This window comes from Scyliorhinus torazame, chromosome 17, assembly GCF_047496885.1.
Source record: "Scyliorhinus torazame isolate Kashiwa2021f chromosome 17, sScyTor2.1, whole genome shotgun sequence".
Lineage (NCBI taxonomy): Eukaryota > Metazoa > Chordata > Chondrichthyes > Carcharhiniformes > Scyliorhinidae > Scyliorhinus > Scyliorhinus torazame.
Window position 1 is genome coordinate 46,124,701 of NC_092723.1, and position 21,046 is coordinate 46,145,746.

Consider the following 21,046-nt stretch of genomic DNA (forward strand, 5'->3'; position numbering starts at 1 on the left):
TCAATCCATCCCTCTCAATGGTATTAGTCAGGTAGGACAGCCATGCTTTGCACACAGCTTACTTAGCTGGTGCTGAAAATAATTTGCATAACAACACCACTTACAATCTGTGTTCCGCACTATGATCCAGATAGAGAGAAATGAAGCAGTCTTATAGGATGTGACTTGCTCATCTGCCCTGGGAGTACTTTTCAATGATACACAAGCAAAACCATAAATCAAGATGACATATGTATTATAAATTATATTTTCCAAGATGTCATGGAACTGTACACTAAATGCAACATTTTTGATTGCAAATTAAAATTCCTACAGTTTTGGATATGTTGTTAATGTTCATGCAAATATCCATTGTGTTGTTGACCACAGACTGATGCTGCTGTCAATAACTGTTGCTACAACCCTCCCATTGTTTCTGCACTCGCCCAATTCTGCCCTTAGACTGTTATTATCAGCCACAAGTGAGGCTCCCCAAAAGTTGTTGATCTGGGCAAGACCCCTCGATTGATCACCTTCCGGCTGGGATACCCCAAATTGTTACAAACCCATGAGAGGAGGGGTGACTGGCTCCGTGTCTTTATTCAACCAACCCTCTGCTGGTAGCACAAAGGGTTTAATTAAACAAGGTTCCCTTTCCCTGGGATAATTTTTCCAGACCCAACAGTTGTGTTTATAGAATTTATAGAATTTTCAGTGCAGAAGGAGGCCATTCAGCCCATCGAGTCTGCACCGGCTCTTGGAAAGAGCACCCTACACAAGGTCAACACCGACCCACTTCCACTCTATCCCCCTGACCCAATAACCCCTCCCAACCTTTTTGGCACTAAGGGCAATTGATCATGGCCAATCCACCTACTCTGCACATCTTTGGACTGTGGGAGGAAACCGGAGCACCCGGAGGAAACCCACGCACACACGGGGAGGATGTGCAGACTCCGCACAGACAGTGACCCAAGCCGGAATCGAACCTGGGACCCTGGAGCTGTGAAGCAATTGTGCTAACCACTGTGCTACCGTGCTGCCCCAGAGGGATCAAAATAACTAGGCTTTCTTGAGTTCAGATAAAGTAAGTTTATTAACTACGAAAAAGGTAAGGAGAAATGGTAAAACATATGCATCTACATTCATGTGAATTAGAAGTAAGAATTGAGTGCAATAGCAAATAACTATAAATAAAAAGATATAGGGAACATTCCTTGAAATGCAAGTAGATGATGAAGTGTCGTGGCCATTACAAATTGGTTCCAGACGAGTTGTTAATTCTTTGATTTAGGTAATCTGCAGTTTTCACAGATATTTCAGGGTTTTTTTCCAACTGCAATCCTTTCTCACTGGTTGACTTCCACAGTCAGAGAGAGAGTGTTTAGATTTTTCTGCAGAAGATGGTTAATTCTTTTCTTCAGGGGCATGACTACCAGCACTGTATGTCACACCTTCAGTGTGGGGAAACTTTCAGCTGCCTTTCCTCACAGTACATGCACACCCACCAACTGATAGACACAGGCAGGCAACAAGCCCTGGGCAGCCCGCACAATTAGCTTTTAACCCCCATCCTTGCGCACTCCCAAGAGGAAGTTGGAAGACACCAGTCCACCAAGGGATTACACCCAAGGTCTTTGAGGTGAGATATTCATTATGTTCCTTTGTCTCCACTGGAGATGGACATCAGCCTTTGGATGAATTTAGAAGTACCTTGTCTGGCAATATGGGAGGAGTTCCATTGTTCCTTAGAGAAACACTGCAGCTATTCCGTCAGTGGCTAACTCTACATTCTCAGACATCTTGGAGTTAATGCCCATTTAAAAATACAAAACTCAGGTCTTTTAAAATTTAAAATCCAATATTTCTCTGTATAATTAAATGTCTTTTTTTTTCATTGTCCTAAACCAGAGGCATCTCTGATTTCAATCGTTCTGCTTTTGGCAGCTGTGGCTTCAACTGCATAGGCCCAAGCGTCCCCTCTCTCTTTACAACCCTCTTTTTCTTAAAGACAATACTAAAAATTTACTTCTTTCACCAAGCATTTGGTCATTTCTCCTAATATTTCCTTTTGTGGTTCAGTGTGAATTTTATTCTCGAGTAACCTCGGGATGATTTAATATGATAAAGGTGTTATGTAAATGCCAGTTGCTGTTGTTATTGGCTGCTTTGTACCCCTAATCATAGAGATTGACATTTTTATAAACCAACGCAGCTACTGAAAGAACCATTAACGATTAATAGTGTCAAAAAAAGTCGTTACGGAGCCTGTAACATTTTGTAATAATAATTCAATTGTACTCCTGGCTTCCAGTACAGATCTCACACAGCCAGAGGCACCTTTAAATTAACTGAGCAGAATTGTTTACATTAGCGAGCTATAAAAATTGTTAAACTGGGGGTGGAAGTTTCGAGCTCCCCCCTCAAGTGGGTTTAATGGCAAGTGGAGTGGGGGGAGCTGAAAAATCCGTTTCCACCAGCATACAATGACGATGGGAACTTGTGCCCCTGTTCGTCATAATGAGTCGCCATTCACACCAGAGATTGGCGTGAAGCTGTTTTGCATTCTCTTAATGGGATACAGATGAAGGCCCAATCAGATTCATACCCCCATGTCCAATAGTCTGTGCTAAACAACGGACACATCTGAACCAGCGTGGAGATGTCAGGACTTACCTGAAGAAGGCTTGGAACAGCCTAGGTAGGTTGGGAGGAAAGTTGGAGGCCTCCAGCGACCACATGCAGTAGTGGGTGGGTGGAGCACCTACTAGATGGACTCTTGAGCTGCAGCACCTTCCAGGAGGTGGAGCATCAGTCTTCAGGATCTTCCAGGAGCTCCATCTTCTATTTTCAGGAGCCTCCAGGAGGTAGATTTTCCGACAACAAAAGTTGGTCAGATGATGTCCTGGAACATTTTAAATAGGGCACTCTGTGTTACCGGCAGAACACGAGCCAGCCAGCGCATCCCACTGCTCAAAACATCGGAAAACCCCAAATACATAATTAATTAGACTGGTGTCGCGCGATGCAGCACACATTCCCACTGGCCTCCGAAGCGAGAAACTCTCTCTGTTCCCGCCCACACCACTGGACTAGTCCCAGATTGGAAAATTCTACCCAAGGTTTTCCTGATGCCTCCTGGGACCACTAACTGTGCTGTTCTGGTCGTAACACTGGCAACTGTATCATCACTTCTGTGCACAATGATTCTAAATTGTGATAATACTCAAATTTCACTGAAGTCTTGGTGTCAATTTATGCATACACTTTGGCTAAATGGTTATCGTAATTTTTTATGTACATTACATACCTAAAGCCATCAGTGATAACAAGCCGATAAGACAATGAGCTCCACTGCCCACAGTGTAAAAAAATTAAATACTGCATATGCCAGAAATCTGAAACAAAAACACAAAATACAGTAACCATTCAACAGGTCAGGCAACATCTGTGCCTGAACCAAGAATTATTGGGGGTGAAACGTAACTTCCAAAATTGGGAAAATCTGGTTCATGACAGATGTTAAAATTCAAGAAATCTGAAACAAAAACTCAAACCAACCCAAATCCATTCACTTCTGGCTTTAATGAAGACAGGTTGAGGAGTGAGCAACCAATCAGCAAGTGAATTAGTCATTTAACTATCATAAGGAGACTGTATGCCTTCATCTTAACAGCCATTCTATTATCAACCACAAGTGGATGTGTTTCCCGGGCCTCAGGAAACTTAGCAGTTTAATGAAGGCATGAGGGATTAAGTCCCTGAATTAAATCCCTTTACAGCACTGCTTGTGGGCCAGGAATACTTCCTCCAGTCCCTACAAAAAAACAATCAAACTCCAAACCCCAAATCTGTCTGTTTTCCGCACAATTGGAACCCATGACAACCATTCGATGCTGCCCACTATCAATATGTCCAAACTGCTACCTGCTACCCCTGACCAACTCGGGAATCCCTAGGACCACCATCTGAACCCATCCCTCATGATCTCTCTCATATACTGTGTGCACCTAGCTGCTCTCAAAGGCTCCAGCTGAAAGGCCTTCAGCATGCTAATCAGGCTGTCTGTTTGCAGGAACCAAACTTAAATGAGGGCTGCACTTGAATTCCAAAGGGCATTTGGATGAACTGTTTTTCCAGATTTCCTGGTCCGGCACAGCGGCACATTGGTAGCATAGCTGCCTCACAACACTAGGGACCCAGGTTCGATTCCAGTCTGGGTGACTGTCTGTATGGAGTTTGCACGTTCTCCCCATGTTCATGTGAGTTCACTCCGGGTGCATGAGTTTCCTCCCACAGTCCAAAGATTGTTAGGTGGATTGCCCATGCTAAATTGCTCTTAGTGTCCAAACAGGTAAGGTGGAGTTACTTGGTTATGGGGATAGGGTGGAGATGTGGGCTTAAGTAGGGAGCTCTTTCTAAGGGCCGGTGCAGACTCAATGGGCCGAATGGCCTCCATCTGCACTGTAAATTCTATGATTCTATGACTGCACAGAACCCCCATTCAAGTTGAAGTCCAGGTCAAGGTTTTAGTTTGATGACCTTTGATCAGTATGGAAGGTTTTTAGAGCTAAACAAGTTTTAAGCAGTGCCGAGAAAGGAAAAGAGAGACAGTGACCGGACAAAAGAACATGATTAAATGACAAAAATGAAGCTGAAAGGCAAATGCATTTGATAAGCATATAAATAAAAGAGTCCAGAGACATATAAGTGGTTGTAGCCATTAGCAAGGAAGGAGGGAAGCATGGAGAATCTGGCAAAGAGAAGCTCCCATGATTCATGATCGTGGTGCAAGAAAGGCAGATATCTCCAGTTGTGTGGACTGCCACACCAACTGAGAACCAAAGAGGACCCCACCATTCCATACCTCCATTTTATCTCCCCTGATAACGGATCCGTTACTCACTGCTAATAATGTTCCCTAATGTGGCTAAAGCAGGGCAAGGAGGAGCCTGGCCGGAATTCTGCGACTGTTCGCTGCCATCAGGATTCTCTGCTCTCGCCGCTGTCAATCGGATTTACCATTGCAGCCCCCCGACATCGCTGGGAAACACTCAGCTGGGAGTGCGCTTCCGGCAGGACCAGAGAAACCCACCACCAGGGAATGGCGCGCCGCCTCCCGCTACCGAGAAACAGACAGCTGAGTGGCCAGAGAATACCCATCCAGGAAAAGATCAGCTTGTCCACTAATTTCCATTCTGCTGGAAAATACTCATGTGGTCAGTCCTGGACCTAGTTGTGATACATGCCATGGTTGAATAAGGTATTGACACAAACTTTATAAAGAAATGCACAGAATAAAAGAGTCAAATGTGTGAGATTTTGAAAGGCTGTTAGCACCCATTAACCTCTACATTAAGAAGGGGGAAAATGATAGACAGTTAAAAATCAAAACAACAGAAACAATAGAGAAGATACAAACTAATGTTTAAGAATACCATATTTATTTTTAAATGAGAAGGCATGTGTTAATTTGGAAAAAAATTATTTGTAAGCTAAGATGTTGTGAAGAAAGAGAGAGTTCACTATTAATAGCATTACCAATTATGACCACATTATCATATATATGATAGGGGCAGCACGGTAGCACAGTGGTTAGCACTGTTGCTTCACTGCTCCAGGATCCCAGGTTCGATTCCCAGCTTGGGTCACTGTCTGTGCGGAGTCTGCACATTCTCCCTGTGTCTGCGGGGGTTTCCTCCGGGTGCTCCGATTTCCTCCCACTGTCTAAAGATGTACAGGTTAGGTGGATTGGCCATGATAAATTGCCCTTAGTGTCCAAAAAGGTTAAGTGTGGGTTACGGGGATAGGGTAGAGACATGGGCTTGAGTATGGTGCTCTTTGTAAGGGCCGGTGCAGACTCAATGGGCCGAATGGTCTCCTTCTGCACTGTAAATTCTATGATTCTATATATCACCAATTTTATGGTGAGATGTGGTCGGGTATAACTTAACCTGTCCCTCTGAAACGCGTTCAACAAAATGTAGCATTGTTTTATCTGGGCCTGGTTTAGCACAATGGGCTAAACAGCTGGCCAGTAATGCAGTATAATGCCAGCAGCGCAGGTTCAATTCCTGTACCGGCCTCCCCCAACAGGCGCCAGAATGTGGAGACTAGGGGCGTTTCACAGTAAATTCATTGAAGCTTACTTGTGACAATAAGTGATCATTATATTATTATTATATCATTTTGATTTAGTGACTGGCCCTTTAAATTATTTACGGTAGTATTTTATAAACACACGAGGATGTATATTTGGCTGTGAGCCCAGACCAATAAAAGCAGTAGCTCAACTGCAGGGTCTGTTTTGACAACCAAAGTTAATTGTTGACTTTTGCTTGACGAATACCTTTAAGTGGCTAGAATATGTTGTTCTTTCTGTGATCTCTTTTGTCAATGTCTCAATGTTTATTTGGGCAGTACTAAAAAATGTGAGGTGTTTGGAAACTCTGGGGTGATTTTGAGCCCGAACTAGCCATGCACGGGATTGGTGACATGGGTGGAAAATCCCACAAGAATCAAGAAAAGCGATTCTCTCCGGAGAGACTGAGTTTCTCGATTTTCCCCAACCCTCACCACAAGATCACATTCACAAAGGGGAGTAAACCTCATTTGGATAGATTTCCAATTATTTAAATATTAGTAACAAGTCCCAAGCCACAGGATCCCCCCTCACTAAAGATTCATACTTTGCTGATGTAACGTAATGTTGACAAATGAAATGAAATGAAAATCACTTATTGTCACAAGTAGGCTTCAAATGAAGTTACTGTGAAAAGCCCCTAGTCGCCACATTCTGGCGCCTGTTTGGGGAGGCTGGTATGGGAATTGAACCATGCTGCTGACATGCCTTGGTCTGCTTTAAAAGCCAGCTCTTTAGCCCTGTGCTAAACCAGCCCCAATGATTAGAATAGGCTTGGCCAAACGGGATCAGTTGAGGAAATATCCCCAGGGGGTGCAGAGGTAAGTATAGCTCCCAGTGGAGAGGGACATTCCCGGGCATTGCCAGGTTGGAACTGCCAGATTGCACAGTGGCAGGGGCTAGTCCTAGTGAAAGCCCAATGGGGAGGTGCATTTATGTGTGGTGTGGGTGGGGAGAATGGGAATTGGCAGAGATGAGAGCCAGTGACACCTCCACGCTGTTAGCGGTGTGGGGGATAGAATGCTGGCGAGGATTGATGGGGGAGTGTGGAGAGCCCCCAATACATCCATGATGGGGGCTGGGGGCGATTAGGCTGCAGTACTGATTGGAGCAACCTTACAATACGGCACCTCAATCTCTGTGGAACTGGTGGCCAGCCCTACCAGGCCCCACCCTGCCAGAGCGACAACATAAGTCATGTTGAGGCTCAATATTTGGAGACAAAACATGTAATCCCCGGCTTTTAATCTGAGCCTGTCATTTTGCCAACTTCTGGTAAGATTTTGCCCTCTGTTACTGACACTTTAAAGGGGTGTAGGAGCAGGGTTTTTTTTCTCTTAGCCGTACTTCGCTTGCCATTTGTATTATATAGTTCATTGGATATGCACCTGTTGCATACTGGGTGAATGGAAATGGAAGGGGCATGAATTGACTTGAAAGTTACAAGGGGCCATGGGGGAGTGGGTGGGGCAGGGTTAAGTGTTGGGGCTAGACGGCCCAATAGTTCCTAAGGGAACTGGGAAAAAATTCCAGAGAACCGAGACAGGTCTTCTGACTAGCCTTCCTTTCCACTCACCGGCCCTCATTGCTGCTGCTACTCCACTTCTTTTGGGTGAGTGGGCCCAACTCCATTTCATCCCCCCCTCCCCTAGCAAACATTGTGTGTACCAACGTATTCACCGACTTGTGCTAACCGCCTCAGTAACCGGTATCGGGCCCGCTGTATCTGAATAATTTAGCTAACTTGTTCGAGGAGATACAGCTACAGTGGATATGCTAAGGCAGTGAATGCTATTAGCCGGATTTCAACTGTCTAACTATCTAATTTACAAGGTATGCACCCATGGGACAGATGACTATATATCAGGTTGGACTGATTTATGGCTGGAAGGTAGAAAACAAAGGATGGAGGAGCATGAAGAGCTGTCAGAATGGAAAGCAATTTTCAGTGGAATCTCAGAGGGGCCAATGTAGGGGCCGCTGTTATAGTTTTATAAATGACTCAGAGAAAAGAACATTGTCTAAGGTTTTCAAGTTTGTGGTTGTTATCAAATCGGGTGCAGTGACTGATTTGCAATAATCCAGAGGGATGTGGGCAGATGAGTTCATGGCAGAGTGGTGGCACACAAACTTCGACACAGCGAAGTTTATCGTCATGAGATTTGGTCGAAGGTTTGAAATGAGGATTACATGTTAAAGTGCAACTTTCTTGAGGGAGGTGAAAAGAGATCTCTTGGTTTTGGTGAAACTTATTGCATGCCTGGATATTGGGTGAGTAAAATTACTCCGGTTCATCGTGAATTTGAGCTTCACTTGCAAAAATGATTAATAATTACAAACCTCAGGAAATAGTGAAATATTTACAAAATAGCATTGAAGTTGAGGTAGTCCTTTCACGAACATTAGTCACACTGGGCTGGATTCTCTATTGGGGAGACTATGTGCTGACGGCGGCGTGGTAACGGTGGCGTTTTACGACCGAGAAAACAGCGCAAAACGGCCACCGATCCTCCGTCTGGTGGGGGGGCTAGCAGGCACACAGCGTAGAGCACCCGGCTCTAGCTGTGGATACAGCCAGAGCATTGCCGGGTCCGTGGCCACACATGCGCATGGCGGCAACCTGCAGCAGCCATGCCGTGCAACATGGTGCCGGCCACACGCGGACACGGCCTGCCAAATAGTGTCCCCCTTTGGCCAGGCTCACCACTCCTGCACTACACCCCACCAGTGCCCCCGGCCCCCACCAGAGGTCCCACCCCTGCCCACGGATCGGCTCCCTCCAGACTGTGGCGGTGCTGGACTTAGTCCGCAGCCGCCATGCCGGTTTCCGGGAACAAAATACGACATGCGCCCCACGCCGTCGGGAACTTGGTCCATCGGTGGCAGGGCATCGGGGGGGGGAGCCTCAGGTAACATCCTGAGGCTACCCTGAAGGCGTGCACCGTACTCTGCGAGTACGCAGTTTTAGACGGGCAGAGCAACGCAAAAGCAGCGCCGCCCTGATATCGGCGCCAACGGGGATTCTCCGGCTGGTCACCAAATGGGATTTTGGCGTCGGTGACTGGAGAATCCCACCCACTGTCTGCAATAACAGTTTACCTAAATTGTTTTCTGTCAAAGGTCAGACTTTACTTGTCCCTTGCAACCATTCTGTCTGTAAGTGAGTCCCATTGATGCATTCATTGTTTTGTGCGGACTGAAATAGTTGAATAACCTTTTACTATGTGTCCAGCTCTGTTCCAGCTTAGAACTCTGCCTCCCCATTTTCGTAACACTGATATGGTGTGGGCTGAAAGTTGAGCATAAATAAATGTTCATGTTTCATCTTTAATTTGTGCTTTAGAAGCCACAAGACTGGTCTGTGTAGTCGCATGCCGGATTGCAATGTTGTCCTGGGAAACATTTGGGGGATAGAGGGAAAAACTTGCTGATGATTTGCTAATGCAAAGACGCCTCATACTCAACATTATCAGAACATCAACACGTTAGTTTCATCACACAGCGTAGGTTCTCCAATACATAGACTAATTTCACTCCCTCTGTTAGATTGCAAAGACCATCAATTGGTAGTTCAAGATTCACTTTCAACCACTGTCAAAATAAGCCATGATAAATATTAATATGAACAGTTAGGTATAGTTATTATTTTTATTCATTCATTACCCTATATCCTTCAATAACATGAGAAGAAAATCAGCTGAACCCAGTTGAATCTTAATTTAATATCATCTCTAGCCTTGCTCTTAATATTAATTGCTTTACTTTAAGGATGCCTCTGCAGTATTCATGTATTGTAAACACACACTCTCTTAGTTCTTATTGATATTGAATCAGTAATTAGAAAGGCATTATGGCGAGGACTTTCCAGCCATGCCGCCATATGTTTTCCGGCGGCGGAAGATCACGGGAAGGTGTGATCCCGTACACTGGGGCACCGACAAACATCACAATAGGCGAACAGGCGTGAGTTTGAACTGGTGTTCCTCAAGGCAACAGCTTCTTGATACAAGAACAGAAAATGCTGGAAATACTCAGTTGTCAGGATGTGGAGCGAATGTTTCAGGTCAACAATTCTGTGTTTCTTTTCACACGTACTGCCTAGCCTGCTAAGTATTTCCAACTTTTTCTGCTTTTTATTGCACATTTCCAGATTTTGCAGTATTTTGTGTTAATGACTTCTTGATCTTGCTTTTATAACTTTGGTGAAATGAGAGGGCGATGCTAACTTTCACTTGAATGAGTGGGGAGCAGGGACAACCCACCATGTAACTTGGTCATGTAAGGAAATTCTCTATCATCATTCCTTGGATTATCCTCCTCTATATAATTTTTCAAATTATGTACACAGCAAGAAAACTGCTGTGTAACTCAACCTGTAACCTGAGGCAAAGTCAAGTCGAAAGATTATCACTTTTTACCAAAATGAATCTAAAGCCTATTCGTTTATGTGCCATTGATTCCATGAGGCCTTTTCGTTCTTAAAAGCCTCAGAGGCATGGAACTTCATCAAGTGCTTTCTGAAAATCCAGTAAAATCTATATATTAATTCCAATTATTCATGAAAATCCAATGATTCATGAAGAACAAATTCTTCTAAAATTAGGCGAAATGTTCTTTTGAGCTTCTGTGGTTTATAGGTGAACAAGTGACATGTTCTGCAAAATGATCTATAATTTCCTGGTTCATTTATCACAATTTCCTTGAATAACCATTGGGCACGATCTACTGGCCGCGTTGCACTCAAGCGAGAGCGAGGCACGGCCAGTAGATCCCGGGAGACCCCTAATTAGGCAATCTTAACTGGGATCTATCCGCCTCCAGGGATCTACCAGCCTCCCCAGTAAGGCCGCGGTTGGGCGCGGTTCAGTATGGTCCACACAAATGTCGACCAGGCGAACTGGCACCTGGGAGGTCCACCGGGCCATTAGGGGCCCCTGCATGGTCGGTGCAGGGTGGATCCCTGGTCTTCCCCATGGAAGACAAGCACCTTGGCACTGTTGAGCTGGAATCTTGGCACTGCCACACAGGCACTGTCAAATTAGTACAAGCATTGCCAGGGTGCCAGAGTGGCAGTGCAAGGGTGTCTGGGTGCAAGGGTGGCACTGAAAAATGCCAGAGCCCAAGGAGGGCTATGCCCATTAAAGGAGGGTGGAGGGGGCTTTGAAGGGTGGAAGGGTGCTGCAGGGCATGTAAGAAGGGCCCCCTGGGAGGTCGGGGGTTACAGGTGGGGGTCCTGTAGTGGTGGTGCGTAAGGGAGCATGGGGGACTGAAGACGGGGGCTCCCAGGGACCCCATAGCAGGGTGTCCTCACATGGGGGAGTGTGAAGTAATGCCCATATATGTGGGGGTGACATTGCCCATTGGTGGTGATAGTGGGGAATTTGGAGATCAGGGTACCCTTTCAAAATGGCGGCCTGATCTCTGGTTTCAGCTCCTCAGTGCTGAAATAAATTCTAAATGTGGGCTAAACTGGATAGAAATTCTCCAGGACCTGAAAGTGAGAATGCATGTGGATAAGGTGGTCAAAAAGGCATACGGCATGCTGGCCTTCATCGGTGGGGGAATTGAATATAAAAATTGCAGCTGTACGGGACCTTAGTTTGGCCTCATTTGGAATGTTGTGTACAATTCAGGTCGCCACACTATCAGGAGGGTGTGGATACTTTGGAGAGGGTGCAAAAGTGGTTTACTCGGATGTTGTCCGGTACAGAGGGCATTAGCTATGAGGAAAGGTTAGATAAACTTGGTCTGTTGTCACTGGAACGCCGGAGGTTGAGAGGCGACCTGATAGTGGTCTACAAGATTCTGAGTGGCATGGACAGAGTGGATAGTCAGATGCTGTTCCCTAGGTAGGAGAGTCAATTACTAGGGGACATAGGTTTAAGGTGCGTGGGGAAAAGTTTAGAACAGATGTGCGAGGCAACTGCGAGGGTGGTAAATATATGGACCACGCTGTCTGGGGAGGTGGGAGCAGGTAGAATAGCGGCATTTAAGGGGCATCTAGACAAATATATGAATAGGGTGGGAATGGAAGGATACAGACTCCGTTTTTAGTTTAGTTTTAGTTTAGGCATGTACCATGGTCAGCGCAGGCTTGAAGGGCAGAAGGCCCTGTTCCTGTCCTGTATTGTTCTTTGTTCTTTGACCCATAAAAGTGACTAAGTGTCATTGAATAGCGGTGGGTAACTCCTTGAAAAACCCACCACAAATGAACTGTGAACTTTACCATTAAATTCCACCCATTAAGTCATAAAATTGGTACAGGACAGGAAGAAGCCTTGCGGCCCTTTGAGTTTGTGTCAGTTCTCTGCAAGCGCAATCCAGCTTGTCCTACCCCCTGCCCTTTCCCTGAAGCCCTGAAAATTGGTTCCCTGCAGCTGATGATCTAATTTCATATTAAAATTCATGATGGAACCTGCCTCCAACACACTTTCAGTCACTGCATTCCAGATCTTAACCATTCGCTGTATAAAAAAAATAAATCTCATGATGCCTAAATCTGTGTCCCTCTGGTTCTAGATCCTTCCGCCAACGTGACCAGTTTCCCCTAAATCCACTCTGTTTAGTTCCCTTATAATTTTGAAGACCTCTGTAAAATCTCCTCTCAAACCTCTCTACTCCAAGGCAGGGTTTTTCAAAATGCAGGGCGTGGGCGCGTTTTGGGAGCGTCACGGTGTGATTGGTCGTGTCATTCACGCAGTGTTCCCGATTGCAGGAGAAATTCACAAAAGACGCTGCTGGTTTTTACAGTGGGAATGCCAGCCTGTGCCATCTTCAAAATTGAAATAGATGAGTCTGTGTGCAGACTTTCAGCTACAGGTGGAGCAGAGAGCAGGTCATGGGGCATGCACACACTTGACGTCAAGCGCCCTCCAGGTGCTTTTGGCACTAAATCACAGAGCAGTGATGTTTCTCTTTTCCAACTGCTGGCAAGCAAGCCAAGTGAACTGTGAAGCTAAATGGTTTCCTTAAAAGTAAAAGATGGCCAGAGACTTAAATAGGCTTGATCTCACAACTGAATCTGCTGGAGAGAGCTGCTCAAAGGAATCCAGGGCAGGACAGAGCAGTGCTAGTGTTAGCTCTGTATCGAGCTCTAGGGCCTCTGGTTAACAGTGTGCAAAGAAGAAACTTAACTCGGGAAGAAAGCAGCATAATGATGATGCCTCGAGGTATGGTTTTGTCAATTGTGCCAATGCAACAAGGATGTAAAGCACAAGTGTGTTAAATGCAAGGAAGTACTGGCAAAGGAGAGAAGAAGGTTAAGATTTTGAAAGAGAAGCAGTGGGTGAAAAATTCATTTTGAGGTTGAGACCCCAGAGTCAGTTACTAATTTACAGCTGACCCCAAATTTAAAAGCTATGATACTGTAGCTGACCTGTAATACCACATTAAAAACACACCAAAAGTCTGTGAGACTGTAAGAATTCTGGTGTAATATCTCCCAGGAGCATCCACTGCTGAGTAAAGCACACATTTTCCATTTTCATAAAGATGAAGAAGGCACAAAGGAACTGGCTGAAGTGTACACCTGATGTGCGCATTTCCCTCTCCTCCTTTGAACCGGATTCAAGTGAGATTATGAGGATCAAGCAGACTCTTTTTTCACATTAAAGATGAGTGAAGTGTATCTTGAAGGACAACCAGCGTGGGTCATGAAGGTCAGACAGCGTGGGTCGCGAAGGTCGACCATTTGGCAAAAGTGGGTCCCAGGAAAAGCACTGCACTAAGGGATATAGCCCTAGCATTTCAAATCTATTCATGCAATTTAAATTCCTCACACCTGGAACTATTCTAGTCTCCACCAACCCTTAGAAAGAGTACCCTACCTAGGCCCATGCCCCGGCCTGTCTCTATCCCCTTAACCCAGTAACCCCACCTAACCTTTTGGACACTAAGGGGCAATTTAGCAGGGCCAATCCACCTAACCTACATATCTTTGGAGCTGGGATAGTACTTGCTACCACCCATCCTTTGGGTCCTGCTATTTAGAGAGGTTGTGAAATTCCGAAGGAGGACCTGTGTATTCCTTCGCTCCGTTACTTAAAGATTCCAGAATCAATTCAGTCTGCTCCATTCTCTTTGTGGACTTGCATTTTGCGACAAATTTTTCAAAATGCTTTGTTCGCTGACAAATAAAAGATACAAGATGATTGGAAACCGATATTTTTAAATTAATTAGAAACCTATTTTACATGAAATTACAATTGTTAGAAAAAGCAGCTCTGTATAAAAGTTGCATTATTAATATTAAAGTCTTGATAGTTGGGAATTTTTAGACAGCATACTCCTTAAAGTGGATCATATGCAATTCACATAACAGCGTTTAAGGAGGCAAGAAAAATAAAACTATCAAGGCAATTTTGCATTATTGTTAAGAAGCACGAGGAGAACAGTGAAGGAAAACACTGCTGTTGGGAAAAAAAAAACACTTGCATTTTTCTGTAAAGTGTAAAGCCGCCATAGTCCCAAATGACCATCGGCTACTTTCCTCTTTGAGGGGGGAGGGCTGACTTGATTTACCCTGGCGGTCACCACACATCAGGGGCCTCCATGAATACCCTCAGACGGTATGGGAATTGAACCCACACTGCTGGTATCGCTCTCCATCATGAGTCAGCTGTTTAGCCAACTGAGGTGAACCAGCTTGCCAGCATTTATATAGCACTTTTCACAATCAGCAGGGGCGGAATTCTCCGACACCGAAATTGCGTTCGACGATCAACCAGGGAATCCCCGTTTGCACCAAAATTGGGGGGGCAGCACTGCTTTTGCAATGCTCCGCCCCTTCTAAAAGAGTACACCGCGCAAAGTCGGGATGGCCTCAGAACGTCACCTGAGGCCCTCCCCCACTGCTCCGCCCCTGTTGGGCCGATTTCCCGACGGCATGGAACACTTGTACTTTTTACTTTTGTGAACCCGGCGTGGCGGCTGCAGACTGAGTCGAGCGTTTCCACAATCGGGGGTAGCCTTTCGGTGGGTGGAAGGGGCTTCGGCGAGGGGTGGGGGCACTAGTGGGGGGTGTTTGGGGGGTGGCGACTGTTCCCACTACCGGCGCAGCACTTTTGTCTTTAAATTGGAGAATCCAGCCCAAGATGTTCCAAAGTGCTTTACAGCCAATTAAGTACTTTTTTTGAAGGCTCATCACTATCATTTAGGAAAAGAGGCAGCCAAAATGCGCACATAAAACTCCCACAAATAGCAATGGCAAAATGACCGGTTAATGCCGGTTTGAGGGATAAACATTGACCAAGACACGAGGGGTAACAAGCCTTCTGTTTTTTGAAACAGTGCCATGGGATCTTTTATGTCCACGTGAGCAGGCAGATAGAGCCCTCAGAGTTATATCAAAGCCAAGAAGTTTACAGTAGTGAATTATTGATATATGCTGCAGATATATTCCAACATTATTACACATCTCCAACTACTGTCCTGACTTGTCAGTTGACAGCTACTCATTTTCCTCTTGGCCTCTCTATCTTTTCTCCTGGCTCTTTGATCTACTGCAGGCACCTGCTTCCGTTTTGTGGTTGTTGCATTCTGATATTTCTGTTTAGTTTTCCGAGCACTCTTCCTTTGTAACCACACTCGAATCACTTTCATTTTGAAGGATTTTCAAAGTGGAGAGAAGTTATAATAATTAGATGATAACCATCCAAAGTTGTGCAACATGAGATAAAATCAAAAACAACAAACATGTGGCTTGACTTTCATTCTATTTACACAATACTTTGGCCCTGATTGTGAGCAGTAGAAATAATGTTGAAGCTATCACAGTACACTGTTAATACAAATAAAATCAGGCAGCAGCTTCCGAAGAGGGCACATACGAAGTTCAACTTGGAAATCGGGAAGTTGCTTGTCAAGTTGCCCTTGACCATCTTATTTCATAGAATTTACAGTGCAGAAAGAGGCCATTCGGCCCATCGAGTCTGCACCGGCTCTTGGAAAGAGCACCCTACCCAAGGTCCACACCTCTACCCTATCCCAGAAACCCTACCCAACACTAAGGGCAATTTTGGACACTAAGGGCAATTTATCATGGCCAATCCACCTAACCTGCACATCTTTGGACTGTGGGAGGAAACCGGAGCACCTGGAGGAAACCCACGCACACACGGGGAGGATGTGCAGACTCCGCACAGACAGTGACCCAAGCCGGAATCGAACCTGGGACCCTGGAGCTGTGAAGCAATTGCGCTATCCACAATGCCACCGTGCTGCCCTGAAAGTGGCATTTAAACACATGGAAGATCAATAAGTTGTATGTTTTATATTTAGTCTATTCAAGTGTAGGTGATTATTTTTAACAGAACGATAAGTCTTAATTACTGTTTAATAACAGCCTAACAACCTCACTGAAAATGAACTTTTACAAATGTGAGCTCTTTTTTTCTTAACTTTTTCTTTTTGCCTCTTTCATCTTTCTTTCTGAATAGAAACATAGAATCCTTAAACTGCATAGGAGGCCATTCAGTCCATCGAGTCTGCACCAACCCGATGAAAGAGCACCCTAACTCGGTCCCCACCCCCGCCTTATCCCCATAACCTAGCCTTTACATCCTTGGACATTAAGGGGCAATTTCACGTGGCCAATCCACCTAACCTGCACATCTTTGGACTGTGGGAGGAAACCGTAGTACCCGGTGTTGCTCGTTTTAGCCTTAGTTTACTTTATTCTTATTCTGTCACCTTTGCTCTTGAGTCGTCAGGTATCTTTCTGATACCGCCATGTGGTTCAAGTCCAAGTAATGATTAATAATGCAACACACCGCTTAGTAAGAGTTAAATCAACGCTCATTAATTATATACAGCAATTAATACTTATACAATAATTCTACTTCTAGACTACTACCTACCAGTAAAGGCCAATACTTAACTTTTGGAAATGGCCCACCAGGTCAGGGAAACGAATGGTCTTTCGAATTGGTTCTGAGTCTGCGGGATTCAAAAGCTGGTACAAGTCGATAGTCAGGAGCGCCTATCTGGTAGCGATTGCTGGAGTAAGACTTACAGTTTCTTGTAGACGGGTCTTGAAGGTTGCGAGCAGGAAGAGAAGGGTCGATTTCAACTTGGCCCCTATTCTTGTAGTCCCCAGGGGCTTCCCGCCTCTCGGGGTGGACCTCATACCTGGTTCCAAGTGATTGGACTTGGTCCCAATCACTTGGTTCGATATGCTCCAATACTGGAGCGATTCCTTGATCGGGGGGTGGTCGTTTACCTTTCTTTGTGTCAGCCCCTGCTGGCGCCGAAAGGTCTGGGTCGGCTTTCAATTGCTAATTTGTAGCAATTGTTCCCGGGGATGGCTGATTAAAATGCAGATGGCTGGGTTGTTGTGATGTTGATGGCTGCAGGTATCGGTCTGGACTGACTTCCCCAGAGGCGAATACGCTGTTTTACCTGCAGCTGTCCGTTTGAGTCCTGTTGGCTGATTTTCTCACCAGCCTCTTTCGTTCGCCATTTTAAATCGGGGTTTGACCATTCTAATCGGGAATCAGCCATTTTACGTGGCTACACACCCTCCTTGTGATCCGAACGCGAAGCGTGAAGGATCACATCATTTTGTTACTTTCCATTCCCTGACCAGGGGGGACACCTCCTACATGGTGGTAGGCAAAGTAATGGAAAGGGTACTGAAGGATAGGATTTCTGAGCATCTGGAAAGACACTGCTTGATTAGGGATAGTCAGCACGGATTTGTGAGGGGTAGGTCTTGCCTTACAAATCTTATTGAATTCTTTGAGGAGGTGACCAAGCATGTGGATGAAGGTAAAGCAGTGGATGTAGTGTACATGGATTTTAGTAAGGCATTTGATAAAGTTCCCCATGGTAGGCTTCTGCACAAAGTAAGGAGGCATGGGATAGTGGGAAATTTGGCCAGTTGGATAACGAACTGGCTAACCGATAGAAGTCAGAGAGTGGTGGTGGATGGCAAATATTCAGCCTGGATCCCAGTTACCAGTGGTGTGCTGCAGGGATCAGTTCTGGGTCCTCTGCTGTTTGTGATTTTCATTAATGACTTGGATGAGGGTGTTGAAGGGTGGGTCAGTAAATTTGCAGACGATACGAAGATTGGTGGAGTTGTGGATAGTAAGGAGGGCTGTTGTCGGCTGCAAAGAGACATAGATAGGATGCAGAGCTGGGCTGAGAAGTGGCAGATGGAGTTTAACCCTGAAAAGTGTGAGGTTGTCCATTTTGGAAGGACAAATATGAATGCGGAATACAGGGTTAACGGTAGAGTTCTTGGCATTGTGGAGGAGCAGAGAGACCTTGGGGTCTATGTTCATACATCTTTGAAAGTTGCCACTCAAGTGGATAGAGCTGTGAAGAAGGCCTATGGTGTGCTCGCGTTCATTAACAGAGGGATTGAATTTAAGAGCCATGAGGTAATGATGCAGCTGTACAAAACCTTGGTAAGGCCACATTTGGAGTACTGTGTACAGTTCTGGTCACCTCATTTTAGGAAGGATGTGGAAGCTCTGGAAAAGGTGCAAAGAAGATTTACCAGGATGTTGCCTGGAATGGAGAGTAGGTCTTATGAGGAAAGGTTGAGGGTGCTAGGCCTTTTCTCATTAGAGCGGAGAAGGATGAGGGGCGACTTGATAGAGGTTTATAAGATGATCAGGGGAATAGATAGAGTAGACAGTCAGAGACTTTTTCCCCAGGTGGAACACACCATTACAAGGGGACATAAATTTAAGGTGAAAGGTGGAAGATATAGGAGGGATATCAGAGGTAGGTTCTTTACCCAGAGAGTAGTGGCGGCATGGAATGCACTGCCTGTGGAAGTAGTTGAGTCGGAAACATTAGGGACCTTCAAGCAGCTGTTGGATAGGTACATGGATTACGGGAAAATGATATAGTGTAGATTTATTTGTTCTTAAGGGCAGCACGGTAGCATTGTGGATAGCACAATTGCTTCACAGATCCATGGTCCCAGGTTCGATTCCGGTGTCTGCGTGGGTTTCCTCCGGGTGCTCCGGTTTCCTCCCACAGTCCAAAGATGTGCGGGTTAGGTGAATTGGCCAATGATAAATTGCCCTTAATGTCCAAATTGCCCTTGGTGTTGGGTGGAGGTGTTGAGTTTGGGTAGGGTGCTCTTTCCAAGAGCTGGTGCAGACTCAAGGGGCCGAATGGCCTCCTTCTGCACTGTAAATTCAATGATAATCTATGATTAATCTAGGACAAAGGTTCGGCACAACATCGTGGGCCGAAGGGCCTGTTCTGTGCTGTATTTTCTATGTTCTATGTTCTATGGCCTCTGCTCTGACCCTAGCTATGCACAAAAAATTTTACCTAACAATTCTAAGGGTGCTATGTGAGACAGGGACATGCATTACAAAATAACAAACTTGGAACCTCTAATTTATCCTTATTACACTATACTTGCTAAACATTGCATTATCCTATCTCCCTAAAACATACAACAAACTCACATCATTCCATATAATCTTTCCTGACTTGGCAGTCAAGCTCAGGATCATACAAGGGTTTGTTTTTCATGAAAGGTTTTGTACATCTTTTTATTTACAGCAATAACGCAAGTGAATGCACTTTATTGTTTTTATTATAGATCGCGGGGGTCGGGGGTCTGGTCGTAACCGAATATAGGGGATCTGATCCTATATACCGGGGTTCGAGCACGGTACACTCTCCTTCTCCATTTACGTAGGCGCATAGTCTGCACTACACAGCAGAGTATCGCCAATGCTAACAGTGCTCCGATCACGTAGGACAGGGAGTACCAGGTTATGAACCTGGCACACCAGGAAGATGCAGTGTCGCTGATGACTGGGCTCTGGGTACTGCGGGGCAGTGAAACATTAACGGCTGGGAGGTTTGAAGTAATGGGGTTCGCGTTCCCGCGCAACCAAATGTCCAGTAAAAAAATGTTGAGCACGATGAAGGAAGTCCTCATGGCTGTCCTCTTTCCTTTTCTTTCTTTTGTTCTTTGTTTTCTCCGGTCCTGGAGCTTCTGGAGTTCTGTAAAAACAAGCATAGTATCTGTAACTATCTTTGTTTAATATCCGGTATGCTAGTGTGTCTGTCCTTTGGTGCCAATTATACCCTTATAATTGGTCACTATGTGTGACTCCCTCATTTTTTTTCAAAAACAAATTTTAGGACACGGCACACTTCCCAATGACGCGGCAGTGCTGATTTACCATCCAAATGTTCCTGGATGTAAATAGCAGATGGCAGCAACCTAAAGGTCGCCTAAACAAATAAATACTTTTTGAAATGAAAAATGTCAAATGAGGTGCGTATGGGCCGTGACGGGTAAGATTTGGTGGAGTCCCCGGGTAGGACGGCCACCAATGCCGTATCTCCCCTACCCTAGTGTGTTTGACCAACGGGGGGGTCCACAGGCAGGGCGGGTCTCACGCCGTTTCTCCACTGCCTGAGCAACCGACAAGAACGGGCAAAAATGTAGTCATCGTGGTGGGGCTGCCATAGCGGTTCTATCCCTTGAACCAGAAGAGCAGTTACGATTGGGCGTCTGATACCCGAACCAGTATCAACTGAAAAGCTAGTTCCACTGAACAAGCGTGTGGTCTCTTGACCACTGTCTGTAGACAAGCTAGTTCCGCTGAACAAGCGTGTGGTCTGCTGACCAGGTATCTGCAGATAAGTTGGTACCGCTGAACAAGCGGCTGGAAAAAAAAATTCTCCTGTCGGACGAACAAAACGAAACAAACGTACAAACAACATAAAACATCCTGCAGGTTCCATCAGGAAGGACAACACTCCTCCCAAGCGTTTCCTTTAAACATCATGTGGACACCTCAGTTCTCGGTTGCGAACAGGGTCGCAAAGGGGTTGGCGGCTTGGGAGTCAGACTCGAGGTCGTCACCTTCTCCCGGGTGCCAAACTCTGGAGTGGATTAGGGCTGAAAGGGCTGCTTGGTGTGAGTTGGGGTTGCTCTCG

General features: G+C 45.5%; 1 protein-coding gene across 3 annotated transcripts in view; it reads left to right on the forward strand.

The window, feature by feature from the left end:
• Positions 1-21,046, forward strand: part of LOC140393857 (metabotropic glutamate receptor 4-like) — a 1,771,763-nt gene that overhangs the window by 1,452,628 nt on the left and 298,089 nt on the right. The gene's annotated exons all lie outside the window — the stretch shown is intronic.